Source organism: Aotus nancymaae, unplaced genomic scaffold, assembly GCF_030222135.1.
Source record: "Aotus nancymaae isolate 86718 unplaced genomic scaffold, 86718_ANA_hifiasm-v0.15.2.pri h1tg000010l, whole genome shotgun sequence".
Lineage (NCBI taxonomy): Eukaryota > Metazoa > Chordata > Mammalia > Primates > Aotidae > Aotus > Aotus nancymaae.
The window spans coordinates 27,423,785-27,445,491 of NW_026988421.1; the positions used below are offsets into that span (position 1 = coordinate 27,423,785).

Below are 21,707 nucleotides of genomic sequence, written 5' to 3' on the forward strand. Positions count from 1 at the left end.
GTGGAGGTTTTGGTTGACTGCAAGCCCAATATGAGTCAACAGTATGGATGCCAAGAACTTTATTGCAGGAGTGCAAAGCAATAGGTTCCCCAAAGAAGGAAGCTATAGTCCCGCTTTGCTTTGATGATACCACAAACATTTGGTTCAGGCTTGGGTGACATATTCTAAAGAAATCACAGTGAAATCAACCATTTGCCTGAGAGGGGTAAAGACCCTTATAACCAGGGCAGAGGAGGAACAATGGAAGGAATGAGAGACACTGATGTGGAATGAGAAGACCTTGGGCAGAGGCGGTAGAAGTAAAATACCTGGAAAGTCAAAGGTCCAAGAGAGATTAGATGTTTGTTCTCTGCGGCTCCAAGGCATTGAATTTGGGCCCTAAGAGTGGAAGTTTAGACACATTTTCTCACTGGTAAGAGTGGCCTGGACGAAGGAATTCGGTGCTCTGGAAATAGTGGGCTGCTTTTGAGGAGTCTTCCTGCTGAGTTGCTGGTGGTGGGGTGAACACTTGTTGAGTGCTTACTGTGTACTCAGACCCTGCTGAGGGCCTCACCTACATTGTGTGATTTCATCCTGTCAACACCGTTTGATGTGGGCACTGTTGTTTCCTATCCTGGTGTTATAGATGTGGGCACAGGGTATAGGAGGTCAAGTACCTTCCCTGAGGTTACAGTAAGTGGTGGTACTGGAACTCGAACTCCTGAAAAACTTCAAAGCTGGTGCTTCTAGCCATCAAGGGGATTCGAGGGTGCCATGGGGGTGTAGACCCATGAGGGACTTTGAGGTCCATTAGACTAGAACATTCTGTGACGGGAAAAAGGATGCCCTCTCCTCCCAAGGGAAAGCCTCGTCGGAATGAGATGCTGTGGAGAGGGTAGCCCGGAGCCCGGCTGAGGGGCGCAGACAGAATGCCAAGGGAGGAGCCCTAACGGAGATGGAAGGGTTGTCAATGTGCGTCACCGCCACAAGGTGAAAGCCGGTGTTCCGTTGTTTGAAGATCTCCAGACCCGCGGGAGGGACAGACGCAGCGCGGTCAGGGAGCGTCGGCGTCTCCGAGCTCTGCGGCGGAACTGGGGGAAGGAACAGCGCGCCCGTCCCTGGCCAGGCGCGCGCAGGGGGCGGCACAGGGCGGCGCCGGGCGGCGGGGGCGGGGAGGGCGTGCGCTGGAGCGGTTGCGGCAGTTGCGCGCTGGGATTGTTGCTGTGCGTTCGGGCCGGTGAGTGCGGCGGGACCCACGGGCGGGTGGGGAAGGAGCTGGCGAGCGGGGAGCGAGGTGAGGAGGTGCGCGGCCAAGCGCGTGACCTCAGGGCAGCGGCCGCCGCCTGCCTCCGTCCCCGGCCCCCAGGCACCGTGGCCCCCAGTCCCCTCTCCTTAGGCCGAGACTCTGCCCGCGCGCCCGCGGACACCGCACGCCTCCTCACTCCCTGGGTGCGGTCCCCGCCCCATGGCAGCCCCTTCCTCCGCGCCGCGGCGACGCCTCCGGCCCACGTCACGCTCGCGCCATTGTTTCCCAGCCGCCGGCTCTCTGAGACCCCGCCTCAGCCTGTGAGCGCGGCCGTTCGCCGGTTTCCGCCTGGTACCCCCCTTTCCTCACGCGGGTAGTACCCCTTTCCTCAGTCCTGCTCTCGTTCTCCAGCCCATTCCTGGCTGTCCCCGGCCACCCCTAAGGCCGTCCTTTCGCCCCTTGTAATGGCCTTCCCGCCCCCTGCGCTCCCTCGGTCGCCCCCCGAGAAGCTGGCGGGCCTCTGTGGTGGGGCGCCAGGTTGACAGCGTTTTAGCAGAACCACGAGAAACGGCCAGCTCGCTTGCCACACGCCCGTGTGCAGCACTTCCTGGAAAGGTCACAGCGAATTGCAAGTCGCCACAAAAAACGTCCAGACAGCTCTGGTCAGGGGGCTCAGCCGTTCAGTGGCGGCCTAGTCCTTTCCTTTTTTCGGGGTCCCTGAAACCGGAGAGGGCGAGATGCCGATCTGAGGCCTGAACGTTGTAAGAACGTTTTGGGGGTTTGACTCCGGCAGACTACAGCTTCTAAAAGCAGTAGGTAGACACTGCTGTCAGAATCGACGTTTTCTTGGGCTTTCAGCTTTAGGGCCTTGATGTCTGACGGGAGTAGTGCCCCGAAATGACTAGTCAACCATTACAGGGGGGTGTGTGCGCGCGCGCGTCCGGGGGCGGATGGGTTCTTCAGGATTGAGCTGAACTTGGTTCCCAGTGTCTGTAGACTGTTCATTTTCCCTCTTAAAGCAACGGATGCAAACAGCTGACTGGAATGTGAAAAGGAGAGTATTGAAACTGTGTCATTTATCATGAAAACGTAATGTTATTGCGTACAGAAGGCTTTAGGTTTTAAAAATATTTACCACGTCGCTTTTCAACAACGGTTAGAATTTATCCAGATGAAGGCATACAGGCCTAAAAGTGTTAAGTTTGAAAAGTGAAAAAAAGAAAAAAGGAAAGATGTGAACTGAGAGTGAAAAAGTAACAAAAATGGTTAAGTTCAAGATAACATATCTGGTTAGTAATTAAAAACTCCACATGCAGGGTTGATACTAGCATACACAGACTTTATTTCTGAAGTACATTTTCATTGCAGTATAAACCACTACATTTCAGCAGTCTAGGTAGCTGCATCACTCTCATTGACCCAGAATTAAGGTTTTAGGATTTATTAACCAACAACTGTAAAATAAACGGGGCTGAAAAAGATGTTCTGCAAGATTGTTTTCAGTTCTAAGGTTTGATGCCATTGTATGAAAATTTATAATCAGCTACAAGTTTCCGAAGTTTGTAATTGTAAGATTTATATAGATAGTATTCCCTTTTAGTATCTGCTAGCCTTAACCAGAAGACATCATATCTTCCTAAGGAAAGCCAGCTTACAGTAGAATGTTAGGCAGAGAGGTGCTCATTAATCTGTCTCTAGGCTATTTCTGCTGTTTTATGGGGAAAGAGGAATACATAAAACTCGTTTTTTTAAAAAAGTATTTTTATTGCTTAATTATCTTACCAAAAGTTTAATTCAATGAAATAGTAAACAACAAAAACAACCCCCAAAACAAAACCCACAACTTTTATCATGTTGTGACTATGCTCTTTTAAAATACTTACATAGACATGGGTTTTTATCTAGTTACAGTTGTTGTGTACGTATTATTGGAGATTTTTCACTTATCTAAATTTCTGGGATGTCCATGTATCTAGAGAATTCATCTACTCTTCATTTGTAGATGCTCTGTAATGTGCCCCAGTAGTTAACAATGCCTGGCACACAGGCACTTTGTAAATTTTTGTGGAATAAATGTAATATTTTGAGCTTTAGACATCTAACACAAAATGTTAAACTATCACAAGGCATGCGTTGAGTGATATATGAGCAGTAAAGGCAGTCATACTTTCAGCCAGGAGACATTGCATTTATTTAAGGGCCTGGATTTTGTAGTCTGGCTTGCTACATCATGCAACCTTGGGGAACTCAGTTAACCTTAGACAGGCTCACCCAGTTTCTCTCACCTTGAGAAGGGAAAAATAGAACAAATTTTACAGGGTTATGTGGATTAAATAGAATAATTCAGTTGAAGTGATACTGGCACACATTTAGTTCTCTATAAATGTTAGATTTTTTTGTTCAGAGTGAAGGAATATTAGTGCAGCTTGATGGGAATCAGGAAAAACAGAAGGTGACACTTCAAAGTAGGGAAAAGATAATTCGATGTATTGAGGGTATGATTAATAGACTGTTCTCACTGAAAGGGTTTGGTAGAGTAATAGTCTGAGGTAAAGCTGGAAGGAGATTGTGGTAAGCAGTTTACACGTATGCTACATGGATTCTTTGCAATTAAAGCAGAGTGAATGAAGTAAGGTACTCCTCTTTTTTTTCAGTAAGTAATTGGTTTTTCTTTCTTTCTTTCTTTCTTTTTTTTTTTTTTTGTAGGTTTAGAACTGCAGAAGTTATTTGTTTTTAAAAATTTTTTTAAATTATTTATTCATTTTTTTAATAGAGATGGGGGTTTCACCATGTTGGCCAGGATGGTCTTGATCTCCTGACCTGGTGATCCACCTGCCTCAGCCTCCCAAAGTACTATGATTGCAGGTATGAGTCACCACGCCTGGCAAAAGTTACTTACTTTAAGGAAGTTGGTAGCAAATTGTCGTGGAGTGTTAAGGTCTTTGCCAATTGACCCAGTAAGAATTTTATGATGTTTACTATTGAAGTTTGATTGCATTCTATAATGATTGGTTGCCAAAGTTTGCAGTGTTTGTAGAAAACAACTTTGTCAGCAGATCAATAAAAATAGCAAAATTGCCAACAGGGTAGCAGAACTACTCCCTTTTCAGGAGGAATACAGAATCAGAAAGATTAAATTGACTTGGACAATGATGAACTATTTGTCCTTACCTTCTGTGTGTCTGTCTTGATGGGGAAACATTATCAAGAGTGTGAGATGGGCTGGCTGGGTGCGGTGGCTCACGCCTGTAATCCTAGCATTTTGGGAGGCTGAGGTGGGCAGATCACTTGGGGTCAGGAGTTCACACCCAGCCTGGCCAACATGGTGAAACTGTCTCTACTAAAAATTAAAAAAAAAAAAAAATAGCTGGACATGGTGGCAGGCACTTGTAATCCCAGCTACTTGGGAGGCTGAGACAGGAGAATTGCTTGAACCCAGAAGGTGGAGGTTGCAGTGAGCCAAGATCGTGCTACTGCACTCCAGCCTGGGTGACAGGGTGAGACTCCATCTCAAAAAAAAAAAAAAAAGTGTGAGATCAAAGAGCCTGCTTGTAATATCTGTTTGGAAAGAGAAGACTGAAATCTGCTGCCTGAAATTTAATGACTTAAAAAAAAAAACCAGTAAGCTTGTTGAGTATCAGCATGTTTTCATTACAGATGCCCAGTGGAACATACATTTTTATAGGCTCCTTGGTTTAATGGAGTTTCTTTTTTTTTTTCTTCATTTTTTTGAGACAGAGTCTCACTTTGTTGCCCATGCTGGAGTGCAGTGGCATGATCTCGGCTCACTGAAACCTGGGTTCAAGCAATTCTCCTGCCTTAGCCTCCTGAATAGCTGGGATTACAGGCGTGCACCACCACACCCTGCTAATTTTTATATTTTTAGTAGAGGCAGAGTTTCACCATGTTGGTCAGGCTGGTCTCAAACTGCTGACCTCAGGTGATCTGCCCACCTTGGCCTCCCAAAGTGCTGGGATTGTAGGCGTGAGCCACCGCACCTGGCTGACTTTTCTTTTTTTTTTTTCCAGGCTGGAGTGCAGTGGTGCCATCTCGGTTCACTGCAACCTCTGCCTCCTGGGTTCAAGCAATTCTCCTGCCTCAGCCTCCCGAGTAGCTGGGACTACAAGCACTTGCCACCACGCCCAGCTAATTTTTGTATTTGGGGTTTCACCATGTTGGCCAAGATGGTCTCAATCTCTTGACCTTGTGATCCACCCGCCTTGGCCTCCCAAAGTGCTGGGATTACAAGCGTGAGCCACTTCACTCAGCCTGGCTTTTCTTTATAAAACATTGCAGATAAAGTTAAAGCTGATTTGAATCCTTGCTGATCCTATTGCCTTGTCTTTCCCTCCCTTCTCTCCTCCCACTGTCAATTAATTATTATTCCCGTTACATTTTTGTACTTTTATTAATCTTTAGGTATCCATTAAAGTGCACACAAACCTTTGTTCAATAAACATGATTCTGTAACATGCTTTTTTGTTCAACATTGCTTTTGATATATATCCATGTTAATGTTTATTCATTTTGGTTGCTATATTCCATTATATGAATAAACTGTGGTTTGTTTATGGATATTTAGTTATTTCTGACTCTTTGCTGTTATTAGCCACACTGTAATAGGCATTCATGGAGGTGTTGTTTACTTCTGAGAGAGAATTCTAAGGCTAGGAAATTCTTAGGTTGTAGGGTATGAGCATTTTTTTTTTTTTCTTAGTAGTAGATCCAAAGAGAGCATCTTTTTTTTTTTTTTGAGACAGAGTCTTGCTCTGTCACCAGGCACCAGGCAGGAGTGCAGTGGTGTAAGCTCGGCTCACTGCAGTCTCTGCCTCCTGGGTTCAAGCAATGCTCCTGCCTCAGCCTCCCAAGTAGCTGGGACTACAGGCGCTCACCACCACGCCCAGCTAATTTTTGTATTTTTTTTTTAGTAGAGACGGGGTTTCCATGTTGGCCAGGATGATCTCGATCTCTTGACCTTGTGATCCACCAGCCTTAGCCTCCCAAACTGCTGGGATTACAGATGTGAGCCACCATGCCCCGCCTTTTTTTTTTTTTTTTTTTGAAATGGTGTTTTGCTCTTGTTTCCCTGGCTGGAGAGTACAGTGTTGCGATCTCAGCTCACTGCAACCTCTGTCCCCCAGGGTTGAAGTGATTCTCCTGCCTCAGCCTCCCAAGTAGCTGGGATTATAGTCATGGGCCACCACACCTGGCTATTTTTGTATTTTTAGTAGAGACGGGGTTTCTCCATGTTGGTCAGGCTGGTCTCAAACTCCCAACCTCAGATGATCCACTCACCTCAGCCTCCCAAAGTGCTGGGATTACAGGCATGAGCCACCGCGCCCAGCTGAGCATCTTTAACCTTATTAGATAAGGGCAAATTACTTTCCAGAATACTAAATACAAATACCCATTAGCAGGTTGGGAGAGCTTCCATTTTGCCATATCCATGCAAACATTCGATATTGTCAGACTTTTACATTTTTGCCACTCTGCTGGGTTTAATTTGTCCTTCCCTGGTTATTAGTGAGGTTGAGCTTCTTTGCATCAATTTATTTGTACATTTAGGTTTCCTTTTCTGTAAATTTCGTATTGATAGACATCATTTTTCTATTGGCTTGTTTGCTTTTGTATCATTAGTTTGTAGCTGTTTATACTAATTGTTATTTTATATTGCATATATTTCTGCAATGTGTGCTTTCTCATTACTTTTTGTCCAACAGCTTTACCTGTTTTTTTTTTTTTTAAATTAAGAGATGGGGTCTTTCTTGCCCAGGCTGGTCTTAAACTCCTGGACTCAAGTGATCCTCCCACCTTGGCCTCCCAAAGTGCTGGGATTTATAGACATAAGTCACCACACCCAGCCAGTTTTGCATTTTTATTTCAACTTTTTTATTTGAAAAATTTAAGGTTCTATAGAAAGGTGCAATAATAGTTCAATGATTACTATGTTATCTTTCATCTGGATTTAATTGTTAACATTTTGCCATATTACTTTATCTTTTATATATACATTTTTTCTAGAACCATTCAAAAGTTGCAGACATCATGACACTTCATCTCTCAAAAGTGCTACTTCAGTATTCTAAGAACAAGGATGTCCTACAAAACTATAGTACAGTTATCACATGTAACATGGTTTCAGCATTATTCCATAATGTTCAGTTTATATTAAAATTTTCTTAGTTGTCTCAGTAATGACCTTTATAGCTATTCCCCACCCCTACTCCTGGTCCAGGATCTAGTCAAGGATCATGAATTGCATTTAGTTGTCATGTTCCTTTGTTTACTTTTAATCTACAACAACTTCCCAGCTTTTTGTTTTCATTCTCTCTCTTTCCTTCCCTCCTTTTCTTTCTTTCTTTCTTTTTTTTTTTTTTTTTTGAGACAGAGTCTTGCTCTGTCACCCAGGCTGGAGTGCAGTGGCATGATCTTGGCTCACCGCAACCTCCGCCTCTCGGGTTCAAGGAATTCTGCTTCAGCCTTCTGAGTAGCTGAGACTACAGGTGCGCACCATCACACCCAGCTAATTTTTGTAGTTTTAGTAGAGACAGGGTTTCACCATATTTCCAGGATGGTCACCATCTCTTGACCTTGTGATCCTCCTGCCTCTGCATCCCAGAGTGCTGGGATTATAGTTGTGAGCCACCATGCCTGGCCTGTTTGTTTTCTTAATATGGATATATTCAAAGAGTCCAGGCCAGTGGTATTGCAGAGTGTCCTTCAATATGGCTTTATCTGATCATTTCCTCATGTTTAGATTCAATTCAGATTAAATGTATTTGGTAGGGGTAAGCTTTAAATTTTAATATGGTCAAATTTGTCCATCTTTTTCTTTGTGATTTGCATTTTTTGTCTTTTATGCAAGAAAACCTTCTCTACCTTTAATCTATAAGGCTGTTCATCTCTATATTCTGTAAGTTGAATGGTTGTGCTTTTTCACATTTAGATTTATTGACAGTGTTTATTTTTTCTGCTTAGTTTATCTTTAATATGATCATTTAGTGTTTGTGTTACACATTCTTTTTCTACCATTGTGTTTGCCATAAACTTATCCTCTAAATTCTTTTTTTTTTTTTTTTTGAGACGAAGTCTTGCTTTGTAGCCCAGGCTGGAGTGCAGTGGTGCAATCTTAGCTCACTGCAACCTCCACCTCTTGAGTTCCAGTTCAGGCAATTCTGCCTCAGCCTCTGGAGTAGCTGGGATTACAGGCATGCACCACCATGCCCAGCTAATTTTTGTATTTTTTTAGTAGAGATGGGGTTTCACCATGTTGGCCAGGCTGGTCTTAAACTCCTGACCTCGTGATCCTTCCTTCTCGGCCTCCCAAAGTGCTGGGATTACAGGCGTGAGCCCCCTTGCCCGGCTATCCTCTAAATTCTTAAGGACAGGACATGCTTTTGTTATGCTCTAATTTTGGGTCAGAATATTGTAGAAAATGACATTTTTGATTCATTTTAGTATAAATATTTTACAGATTTCTGCTTTTCCACACTATTTTGTCTCATTTGCCTTTAAAGATGAGTAGTACATGTATTTGACTATTTATCCTTGAAAAACATTTTGTGCACTTTTTAAAGCAATCATATTAGAATCTAGTGAGACATTTGTGTATCTCTATCTAGTTTGTTTCAGAGCTGCTAAGTAAACCAGCTAGAATAATGGTATGTAGACTGACATAGCTCGAACATTCTGTATCAAAATTATAAGAATTTTTAAGTTATTTTAATAAGCACTTAACCTGTATCATGCTGTGTAAATAAGACCAAGCTGTGGCTTGGAGAGTATACATCAGAACCTTTTTTTTTTTTTTTTAAGATGAAGTCTCTCTGTTGCCCAGGCAGGAGTGCAGTGGCGTGATCTCAGCTCACTGCAACCTCTGCCTCCTGGGTTCAAGCGATACTCTTGCCTCAGCCTCCCTAGTAGCTGGGATTACAGGTGTGTGCCACTGTGCCTGGCTAATTTTTGTATTTTAGTAGAAACGGGGTTTTGCCGTGTTGACCAGGCTGGTCTTGAATTCCTGACCTCAGGTGATCTGTCCACCTTGGCCTCCCAAAGTGCTGGAATCACAGGCATGAACCACCGCCCCCAGCCTGACATTAGAATCTTTTACAAATCTGAAGTCAGTAAATGCCATTTTTTAATCCTTGAATTATGCCTTGAATTACTTATTTACTTTTGAAGTAGGTTTGGTGAAATAGATCTTGAAATAATTCTCTGTAGGTCTAAGAGCTTCCAGGAAGAAGAGAAACAAACCTATAGCTATAGCTATCCTTAGATTTAGGATACTTTAATTGACACCATAAATGTGTGTAATTGGCTATAGCTGTCCTTAGATTTAGGATACTTTAATTGACACCATAAATGTGTGTAATTGGCTATAGCTGTCCTTAGATTTAGGATACTTTAATTGACACCATAAATGTGTGTAATTGCTACAGCCTCTGACATATAATATATACTCTGATGTTTTGACTCCAAAAGTAGAAACCTGTTACATGTTCCTTCAAACATAAAGTACTGTACTGTGCTGAGGCCTCAAGTATTCAGACATCTTGCACTCAAGCATTATAAACAGTTTATTGACCAATTTCCATGTCTCAGCCACTGTTCTTAGCACCTTACATTCTTGTTCCAGCTCTGCCTATTTTGCAGTAGAAGAAACTATAGTGCTTATAATTTACTTAGTCATAGAGCTAGTTGGTGGTACAGGCAGGTTTTTTTTTTTTTTTTTGAGACCTAGTCTCACTCTGTCGCCCAGGCTATACTGCAGTGGTGCAATCTTGGCTCACTGCAACCTCCGCCTCCCAGGTTCAAGGAATTCTCTGCCTCAGCCTCCGAGTAGCTGGGATTACACTGACCACCATCATATCCAGCTAATTTTTTTTTTTTTTTTTTTTTAGTAAAGACAGGGTTTCACCATCTTGGCCAGGCTGGTCTTGAACTCCTGACCTCGTGATCCACCCATCTTGGCCTCTCAAAGTGCTGGGATTATAGGTGTGAGCCACTGCGCCCAGCTTAGAGCCAGAGTTTGAACCCAGGCAGTGTGGCTCCAGAATCTGTACTCTTAGCCACAGTATAATTCTATGACTTCAAATTATCTAACTTCTCTTTCCTGTCTACTTCTTCGTAAAATGAGGATAATAGTACCTAACATACAGGGTTGTTGTGAAAAGTTAGTGAGTTAAAATATGTGCTATACTGCTTAGAATCATAGATGAAAAATAGTAAGCACTCAATAAATGTCAGCTATTACGTTAACATTATTAAGGCAGTGAACTCATGCATATCTCTGAATTTTAATCAAATAGGTGGACTAAACCTTAAGCATGAATTTATATATTGCAAGGTAGAAATACTGTGGTGATTATTTCTGCCTTTCCAATTTTATCTTTTTAAATTACTTTGTAAGAGGAAAATCAAGAGCTAAACCAAGTTGAATGGTGAGCAGGAGTTTATTGGTAAGCTAATGGGTTCTTTTTGAAATAAAGCAGTTTTTTACCTGCCCTTTTTTTTTTTTTTTTTTTGAGACAGGGTTTTTGTCTGTTTCCCAGGCTGGAATGCAGTGGTATGATCTTGGCTCACTCAACCTCTGTCTTCCTGGCTCAAGCGATCTTCCCACCTCAGCCTCCCAAGTAGCTGGGTGTACAGGCACCCATCACTGTGCCTGTGTAATTTTTGCATGTGTTTGTAGAGATGGGGGTTTTGCCATGTTGCCTAGGCTAGTCTCGAACTTCTAAGCTCAATGGATCTGCCTGCCTTGGCCTCCGAGAGTGGTGAGATTATAGGCATGAGCTACTCTGCCTTGCCCTGCTATTTTTTTTTTGTTTGTTTGTTAAAGGAATATTCAGGAATCATTACTAAAGGTGCAAAGTATTATATATCATCTGAATGTAAGAATTGTACAGCTTCATTTATACCTTTATGCTTTTGAAGACCTCAGTTAATTATGGCAACGTTTTGAAGAAATAGCTCAATCTTTTGAAATGTTTTCCTTACATGTTCTCTTGTTCCTTTGTGTCAATAACTGCTATTGTTGAAGGTCTGGTATTCAAAACATTCCGTTAGAAGCAACCTTAATTTATTGATGTAAAACAAATATATAGCATTCTGTATGATATGGCAGGGTAGTAGCAATAGAATGTTGATGAGAACATAGCAAAATTCCAGTCTTTTTTGTATATTTTCAAAACTTTAGGAACAGATGAAATAAATTTGTAGTTTCTAGTTACAATTTCAGACTACAGATAAGAGCACGTAGCTGCTTGAAGGAGAAAAACAAATTGTCAAGGCAACAGGTACTGCATTTCTCAGTGGACAAGATCTCTTCTCAGCTTTATTATTTTTCCTTCAGAGAACAAGGAACCTTTTGTTCCAAGGCCTGATGTTGAAATGTTAGCAAAATATTATGTTAATCAAGCCAAGAATCTTACGCATTTGTGAACCAAGAGTAAGATTTCGCAAAGGTTCATTTAGAGCGTTAAAAGAGACTTGTGCAGTTATTCTTACATTTTCAGGCTTCCACAAAAATAGGCTTCTGGAAAGCAAAGAGCCCCATGTGTAGGGGTTTGATAGTTTATTTATTTCTGTTGGTTAAGTCTACTGTGCAAGATGCTGGGGGTAGAGCAGCAAGTAAAATACTCCTCTCACTTATGGAGCTTATATTTTGGAGAGATTGACAGAATGCAAACTGTCAAATGTAAGTGTTATGTGCAAAAAACAAAAGTAAAACAGGGTAAGAGGACAGTGAGTGATGTATGTGGGTAGGTAAGTGCAATTTTATTAGTTGGAGTTTGTTAACCATCTGAATGATTTTGGTGCGTGAACTATGAGTGTTGGCCTTTGACAGGAACGTGTAGTAAAATTTGGGATGAATGACTTAAAGACCTCTGAATGAAAATAATTAAGTGAAAAATAAAAAAAAAAACTTGTTTAGAGGCCAGGCACAGTGGCTCACGCCTGTAATCGCAGCACTTTGGGAGGCAGGTGGATCACTTGAGGTCAGGGGTTCAAGACCAGCCTGACCAACATGGTGAACCCTTGTCTTTACTAAAAATCCAAAATTAGCTGGGTGTGATGGCACACACCTATAGTCCTAGTTACTTGGGAGGCTGAGGCAGGAGAATCGCTTGAATCTTTGAGGTGGAGGTTGTAGTGAGCCGAGATTGTGCCATTGCACTCCAGCCTGGGTAACAAGAGTGAAACTCTGTTTCAAAAAAAAACAAAAAAAATTTATTTATCATGAACTATCTAAAAGATGATGAGAGATAATGAAACATTTAACATAATTTAAATGCAACAGTTTTAAGAAGTCTTTTTTGGAAAAATAGGCATTTCTTCATCTTAAACCATTTTATTTTTTAATTTTTTTAGATTTAGGGGGTATAGTTTTGGATATATAGCATAGTGGTGGTCTGACTTTTTAGTGTAACCATCACTTGAATACTGTACGTTGTACTCATTAGGTAATTTCTAATCCTTCACCCTCCTCCCACCCCCTCTTAAAGTATTTTATATATATATGTATATATATGTGTGTGTGTGTGTATATATATATACACACACATATATATATATACATACACACATATATATACATATATATATCCTTCCATGTATTTTGTGATGAGAATGAGTAAAGGTTACAAAAATACTTTAAAAAGCTATAGTTTATTTTACAGTGCTGTTCTTTGAGTTATAGGTGACACTGTTAACTACAAATATGAGGGTTTAGTTTTTCAGCAGTACTGGTGGATAAATTAAGCTTGAATCTGACTCTCTGTGTTTTTAAGGGGATGTATTTGTAAATAAGTTGATTTGTGGCTGGCTGTGTTACAGAGAGGACCCTTCACCACAATATAATGATAAAACCAGTGGCTAACTACTATACTTTATTGATTTTACTTGTTCATCTCTCAAGGAACAGGGTTATCAAAGACGGTATAAAATGTGGTTATTTAGTACAATATGAAGTATACAAATTGAGGATATAGCTTTAACTTTTCTTTTTTTGTAAACTACTTTAATATATGTAACATGTAATAAAAGTTGTCGTATTTAGAGACCAAAATAAGCTTCAGGCTGGTGAGAAAATTTGAAGAAATTATTCAAAATTATTCTTTCCATTTAAGTTTTAGGGCAGTGTTCTTAGCATGAAAATGAATGGTTGATTATAAAACTTATAAATTCCAAGTATATTATTTTGAGATGGAGTCTTGCTCTGTAGCCCAGGCTAGAGTGCAGTGGTTCGATCTTGGCTCACTGCAACCTCCACTTCCTGGGTTCAAGCGATTCTCCTGTCTCAGCCTCCCGAGTAGCTGGGATTACAGGGGCTTGCCACCACATCCGGCTAATTTTTGTATTTTTAGTAGAGATGGGATTTCACCATGTTGGCCAGGCTGGTCTTGAACTCCTGACCTCAGGTGATCTGCCTGCCTCTGACTCCCAAAGTGCTGAGATTACAGGCATGAGCCATTGCACCCAGACTAAAATGACTTTTTAAAGGGCATTTACTAGCATATAACTCTGGCAGCATGGCATTTTGTCTTAATGTGGAATTGTCATGAAAATAAGTGCCAACTGCTATTTTTTTTTCTTTTGAGATGGGGACTTGCTCTGTCACCAGGCTGGAGTACAGTGATCTGGGCTCACTGAAACTTCCACTATTCTCCAGCCTCAGCCTCCCAAGTAGCTGGGACTATAGGCATGCGCCACGACACCCAGCAAATTTTTGTATATTTAGTAGAGGTGGAGTTTCACCATGTTGGCCAGGATGGTCTGGATCTTTTGACCTCTGATCAGTCCGCCCGCCTCAGCCTCCCAAAATAATGAGATTACAGGCGTGAGCCACCACGCCTGGCCCTGACTGCTATTTATATACTTTTATCAATTTGGGCATGAAGAATATTACTATACTACATCGTAGTTCTTGAACTTTTCTTAACATTATGTTAAGTAATGGGAGGGTAATTATGAGAGGGATAACATTTGCTTTCATTGTAATTTAAAGATAGTGGTCTTATTACATGTGGCTATCAGCATTTTATTGGCACATCATTTTGAGGGAAAGAATATTCAGGGCAGACTGCTAACCAGGGTTACCCTACAGTTTCAGTTGCTCTTTGCTTCCTGTTTTCAGCAGTTGCCTAGAGCTGTTGGAGCAGCTGTTTTCCTTTCTTTGGGGGAGGGTGATGGTAGTGGTGAAGGGAACTGCATGTTTTGCCTGTGAAAAAAATTTTTTTTTGAGACAGAGTCTTGCTCTGCTGCCTAGGCTGGAGTACAGTGGTGTGATCTCCTGATATCAAGTGATCCACTCACCTTGGCCTCCCAAAGTTCTGGGATTACAAGTGTAAGCCACTGCCACTGGCTGAAAAACAGTTTTATTGAGGCATAATTGGTATACCATAAGTTGCACAGAGTATATAATTTTTTTTTTGAGACAGAGTTTCGCTTTTGTTGCCCAGACTGGAATGTAATGGCGCGATCTCAGCTCACCACAACCTCTGTCCCCGGCGTTTAAGCGATTCTCCTGCCTCAGCCTCCTGAGTAGCTGGGATTACAGGCATGCGCCACCACGACCAGCTAATTTTGTATTTTTAGTAGAGATGGGGTTTCTCCACGTTGGTCTGGCTGGTCTCGAGCTCCCGACCTCAGGTCTCCCAAAGTGCTGGGATTACAGGCGTGAGCCACTGCACCTGGCCTATAATAAGTTTTAACATATATATGTGTTAAATATATGTATGTCATATATATGTTAAATATATATGTTATATGTATTTAACACGTATATATGTATATGTTATATATATTTTATATATATTTAACATGTATATGTTAGATATACACACATACACATACACACACACACTCACACATGCCCCATGAAACCCTCACCATAATGGACGATACTGAGCGTATCAACCCTTCTCCTCAAAAGTTTTCCTGGGCTCCTTTGTAATAATATCTCCTCTCTCTCTCTACTTGACCTCCCTACCCCAGGGAACCACTGATCTGCTTTCTGTCGTAGTAGTCTGCGTTTTCTAGGATTTTGTATATGTGGAATCATACAGTATGTACTCCTTTTGTCTCCTTTCACTCAGTGTAATTATTATAAATTTTTTAATGTTTTGCATATAAATACTTTATTTCTTTATATTGCATAGTAGTATTACATTGTACAGATGTACCATAATTTTTTTATCCATTCACTTGTTGATAACATTTGGGTTGTTTGTAGTTTCTGGCCGTTACAAAGGTGCTTTTAACGTATGTGTATGAGTTTTCTGGCCATTACAAAGCTGCTATGAACATTTGTGTGTAAGTTTTCGTTTTTTTTTTTTTTTTTTTTTTGAGACAGGATCTCTGTTGCCCAGGCTGGAGTGCAATGGCACGAAATGATCTTGGCTCATTGTAGCCTTAACCTCTTGGGCCCAGGTGATCCTCCATATCAGCCTCCTAAGTAGCTGGAACCACAGGCTTGTGTCACCATTCCCAGCTAATTTTTCAATTTTTGTAAAGACCACTTTTTGCCATGTTGCCCAGGCTGCTCTTGAACTCCTGGGTTTAAGCAGTCCTGCCATCTTGGCCTCCCAAAGTATTGAGATTACAGGCGTGAGCCACTGTGCCTTGGCTTCTTGGACGATTACTTAAAATTAAAAAGGCTGGGACATATGATAGATAAATGTCTAAGTTTTAAAGAAATGGCAAACTTTTCCAGCATGCTTGTGCCATTTTTATTTTCTTTTCAGCAGTGTAGTAGAATTCAGGCTGCTCTACATTTTCAACAACATTTGATATTGTCTGTCTTTTTAATTTTAAATATTCAAATATGCATATAATGGTATCTTACTGTGTTTTTAATTTGCATTTCCCTAGTGACAAATGATGTTGAACATCCCTTCATGTACTTATATGCCCTTTGTATATATTCTTTGATGAAATGTCTGTGCATATCTTTTGCCTGTATTTTAATTGGATTATTTATCTTACTACTGCATTTTGAGAGCTCTTTATATATTCTGGATACAAGTCCTTTTGTCAAATATGTTTGCAGATATTTTGTCCCAAACCATAGCTTGTCTTTTTCCTCCCAATAGGAGAGAGAGCGAACACATTCTAATGGAAACAATATGTAAATAGAATTTTGCTTTAGTTTTTTAAGTCCTCTGTTAGCCATGAAGAGGGACTTAGAACAAGTTAAGTACACAAATAGGGTTGGAGAGACAATATTTTAACCTCCTAAGAGAATAAAATATTCTAAATCTTTTGCATGTGCATATAAACTGTAATACGTAAAACAGATTAATATGTCTTGTATATGCCAACCCTGTGGTAGGTTGATTTATTGTTTGTTTTATTGTTTTGTTTAGAGATTGTGTCTCACTCTGTCACCCAGGCTGAAGTTCAGTGGTGTGATTATAGCTCGTTGCAGCCTCAAACTCGTGGGCTCAAGGGATCCTCCTAACTCGGCCTCCCAAGTAGCTGGGAGTATAGATGTGAGCCACTGTGTGCAGTTGTTATTTGCTTTATTTTGTATATCACTCCCTCACTTTACTCGGGTCTCTGAACACATATTACCTCCTCACAGAGGCTTTCCATGGTTTTCCTACCTACAGTATTGTTACTGGAAAGGGATCCCGATCCGGACCCCAAGAGAGGGTTCTTAGATCTGATGTAAAAAAGAATTCGGGGCAAGTCCATAAAGTGAAAGCAAGTATATTAAGAAAGTAGAAGAATAAAAGAATGACCACTCCATAGACAGAACAGTCCCAAGGGCTGCTACTTGTCTTTTTTTTGTTTGTTTTTGAGACAGAGCTTCGCTCTTGTTGCCCAGGCTGGAGTGCAATGGCGCGATCTCGGTTCACTGCAACCTCCGACTCCTGGGTTAAAGCGATTCTCCTGCCTCAGCCACCCAAGTAGCTGGGATTACAGGTGCATACCACCACACCTGGTTAATTTTTTGTATTTTGTATTTAGTAGAGATGGGGTTTCACCATGTTGGTCAGGCTGGTCTTGAATTCCTGACCTCAGGTGATCTGCCCACCTCGGCCTTTCAAAGTGCTGGGATTACAGGCATGAGCCACTGCACCTGGCCACTGCTTGTCCATTTTTATAGTTATGTCTTGATTATATGCTAAACCAGGGTGGATTATTCATGCCTCCCCTTTTTAGATCATATAAGGTAACTTCCTGATGTTATCTTGGCATTGGTAAAAGGTTGTGCTGGTAGGAGTATAGTAGTGAGGACAACCAGAGGTCACTCTTATCAGCATCTTGGTTTTGGCCGGCTTCTTTATTGTAAGATATTTTATCAGCAAGGTCTTTATGACCTGTGTCTTGCGCTGACCTCGTATCTCATCTTGTGATTTAGAATCCCTGACCATCTGGAGTGTAACACAATGGGTCTCAGCCTTATTTTACCTAGCCCCTACTCAAGATGGAGTTGCTCTGGTTCAGATGCCTCTGACACTATGACCATTGTCATTCTTTATATTCTTGCTTACTTATACCACTTATCACTACCTGATAGGATATATTTGTTTGACTCCTACACTAAAACACAAGGCTGATAATTGTTTCTTTTGTTGTAGCTTGTCTTCATTTTCTTTTTTTTTTTCTTGAGACAGAGTCTTGCTCTGTCACCAGGCTGGAGTGCAGTGGCACCATCTCGGCTCACTGTAACCTCCTCTTCCTGGGTTCAAGCAATTCTCCTGCCTCAGCCTCCCGAGTAGCTGGGATTACAGGCACATGCCATCACACCCAGCTAATTTTTGAATTTTTAGTAGAGACGGGGTGTCACCATGTTGGCCAGGATGGTCTTGATCTCTTGACCTCATGATTTGCCTTCCTTGGCCTCCTAAAGTGTTGGGATTACATGTGTGAGCCACTGCGCCCGTCCCGTCTTCATTTTCTTATTAGTGTCTTTGAAGAGAAGAAGTTTAAAATTTTGATAAATGTAATTTATCAATTTTTTTTATCAGTTGTGCTTTTGATGTCAGATCTAGGAAATTTTGACTAACCCAGAACTCAAAAAGATTTTCTCTTGTGTCCACAAGTGGTTTTTTTTTTTTTTTTTTTTTTGGAGACAGAGTCATCTTCTGTCACCCAGGCTTGAGTGCAGTGGCAGAATCTCGGCTGACTGCAACCTCTGCCTCACTGCAACCTCCGCTGGGCTCAAGAGATACTCCTGCCTCAGTCTCCCAAGTAGCTGGAACTACAGGCATGGGTTATCATGACTAATTTTTGTATTTTTTGTAGAGATGGGATTTTGCCATGTTGCCCAGGCTTCAAACTCCTGAGTTCAAGCGATCCACCCACTTCAGCCTCCCAAAGTGCTGAGATTATAGGCATGAACCGCTGCACCTGGTCTGTGTACAAGTTTTATAGTTTTAGATTTTACATTTAGATCTATGATCCATCTTAAATTTTTTGTATGATGAGAGGTGTGGATTAAGTTCATTTTTTCTGCAAAAGGAGAGCCAGTTCCTGCACAATGCATTATTATTCAGTCATTAGAAGGAACGAAATGTGATACATGATACTACATGGATGAGCCTTAACCATTATGCTTAGTGAAAGGAGGCAGACACAAAAGGTCACATATTGTATGATTCCATTTATATGAAATATTCAGAATAGTTAAATCCAGAGACAGCGTCCAGATTGGTTGTTGCCAGGGGCTGAGTGGAGGCATAGTGGAAACTGCTTAATGGATAAGGGGTTTTACTTCAGAGTCATGGAAGTGTTTTGACACCAGAAGGAGTTGGTGGTTGCACAACATTATGAATGTATTAAATGCCACTGACTTGTTCACTTTAAAGCGGTCAATATTATGGAAATTTCACCTGAATAAATTTATTTATTTATTTATTTTAACGAGATGCAGTTTCACCATGTTGGTCAGGCTGGTCTTGAACTCCCGACCTCAGGTGATCTGCCTGCCTTGGCCTCCAAAGTGCTTGGATTACAGGCGTGAGCTACCATGCCTGGCCTGAATAAATTATTTTTTTAAAAGCCACAGAGATGGTTGATATAAAAAAGACTTAACCCGGACAACATAGTGAGACCCTATCTGTACACAAATTTAAAAGAAATTAGCTGGATATTGTGGTGAGTACCTGTAGTTTTAGCTGTTCTGGAGTCTGAGGTGGAAGGATCACTTGAGCCCGGGAGTTCAGGGTTACAGTGAGCTATGATGATGTCACTGCCCTCCAGCCTGGGGGGCAATAGTGAGACCCTGTTTCAGAAGAAGGGAGAGAGGACGGGAGGTATATATTGACTTCATGTCATATGTCATATATGATGTTAGCATTTTCAAGATGGGAAGTAACCTAGACTCCAAATGATTTCACAAATAATGCTGGTTTTTTTGTTTGTTTGTTTTTTGTTTATTTTTTGAGATGGAGTCTGGCTCTGTTGCCAGGCTGGAATGCAGTGGCATGATCTCAGCCCACTGCAGCCTCCACTTCCTGGATTCAAGCGATCCCCTTGCCAAGTAGCTGGGTCTACAGGTGTTCGCCACCATGCCTGGCTAATTTTTTGTATTTTTTAGTGGAGATGGGGTTTCGCCATGTTGGCTAGGATGGTCTTGATCTCCTGACCTCGTGATCTGCTCACCTCGGCCTCCTAAAGTGCCGGGATTACAGGCTTGAGCCACCGGGCGTCGCCATAATGCTATTTTTATAAAATGTTAATACACTTCTTAACTCTTAGGATATTTTTCATTCTTATTTGAAACTACTTACCGATGAAAACTTCAAAAACAGAAGTGAAATCTAATAATAGTCTAATGTCAAGTAGTTAAAGATACTTAAGCTGCCCACCTCATTTTAGATGTTTATCCTAATTAGATGAACTTTTTTTTTTGTACAGAGTCTCCCTCTGTTGCCCAGGCTGTAGTGCAGTGGCACAATGATCTCGGCTCACTGCGACCTCTGCCTCACAGGTTCACGTGACCCTCCTGCCTCAGCCCTGCTAGTAGCTGGGGATTACAGGCATGTGCCAGCATGCCCAGCTAATTTTTGTATTTTTAGTAGAGACAGGGTTTTGCTATCTTGGCCAGGCTGGCCTCAAAATCCTGACCCAGGTGATCCACCTGCTTCAACCTCCCAAAGTGCTGGGATTACAGGTGTGAGCCACCGCACCCAGCCTAGATGAAATGTTTTAGTTTATTCCTTCTTTTTGTTCATAGTCTCTATCGCCACCTGAAAAATAATTACAGAAAAATATAAAAACATGAAATAAATAGAAATCAAATATTTATTGCTTGTATTTGTGACACCATTGACTGAACTTAATATGTTGATCAAAATAGGAGGGAGGGGGGAAATGAAATGTGGCTGGCAGGAGGCAATAGCCCCTTCCTTTTTGGGCACAGGAAGGCAGCTTAGAGATCACCCACCTGCCCCCACCTAGCTACTCATTCTGCTCAGAATTACCTGGTATAGGTCCACTCTCTGCCCCAAGGGAGTGGATGGCTCTGTAGCCTGGGGCCTCTTCTGAGGCCGCATTACCCTCTGCCCCCTTGGCCTGGGGCTCCTGGCTCTCAGGGGTGGCTGTTGCCACCCTGAGAAGACTTGTTTCTTCCCTTCCTGGGCAGTGCCCTTGTTACTGCAGGCACGTTGCTCCTGCTCTTCCTCTGTGGCTGACAGGCAGAAGAATTGTTGCATCCTCCTTCCAATTTTTGTGGAAGGGCAGGCTGCTGAATTTGAAAGACTTCTTGAGACAGAACTTCTTAGTGGAGACCATCCCTTTGCCTCTGTACCCTGGATAGGGGATGCTGGCAGGATGGCATTGCCTGTGGCCCTGGCTGTCTCATGTGTTCTGTTCATGGAGGGTAACTCTCCTTCACTTGTGGGAGATAAATCTCCATTGCTTTTCACATGGCCATTGTCCTGTCCGTTGGCCTTTGCACAGGAAGTACCTGTTGCAGCCCTGGCACTTCCCGAGCAGCCTTGGAGTTCTGGCTGCCCATGATGGGGGTCTGCTGGGGGGCAGCCAGTAGCCAACCCAGGTTAGCACTTTAGGGGTAGTACAGTGAAGTTGGCTGGGCAGGGAGAGGGGTGGGGCTGGCATCTCATGGGGATGAGGAAACAAGCCGTACCCCACGCCAACCCAATAGTTGTACCTGTTGCTGCTTCTTTGCATACCAGAATCTGTTGATCAGAATTTAAAATTTGCATGCTACACACGTTTTAAAAACATACATCAACTTAAAATTATACGTATTCACAAACGGTGCTGTGCTGTGGTTTTAGTGCCTTTTCTAGAATCTAGGATTGGAGTTAGTAATTACTGGCAGTCATGTTTAATTATTTGAAAGTATATATTATCTTTCCTGATGGAAATTAATATGAAATTCTTTCTCTTTCTTTTTTCTTTTTTTTTTTTGAGACAGAGTTTTGCTCTTGTTGCCCAGTCTGGAGTACAATGGCGCAACCTTGGCTCACTGCAACTTCCGCCTCCCGAGTTCAAGTGACTATCCTGC

At 41.9% G+C, this 21,707-nt stretch overlaps 1 protein-coding gene across 2 annotated transcripts in view; it reads left to right on the top strand.

Moving 5' to 3' along the window:
- The first annotated feature begins 1,143 nt into the window (after positions 1–1,143).
- The window catches only part of NT5C2 (5'-nucleotidase, cytosolic II), a 111,862-nt gene continuing 91,298 nt past the window's right edge, over positions 1,144–21,707 (top strand). For both annotated transcript variants that reach the window (XM_012439410.2, XM_012439413.3), the window contains exon 1: positions 1,144–1,216. The gene's annotated coding sequence lies outside the window, so the exon portion shown is untranslated. The remainder of the gene's footprint in view (positions 1,217–21,707) is intronic.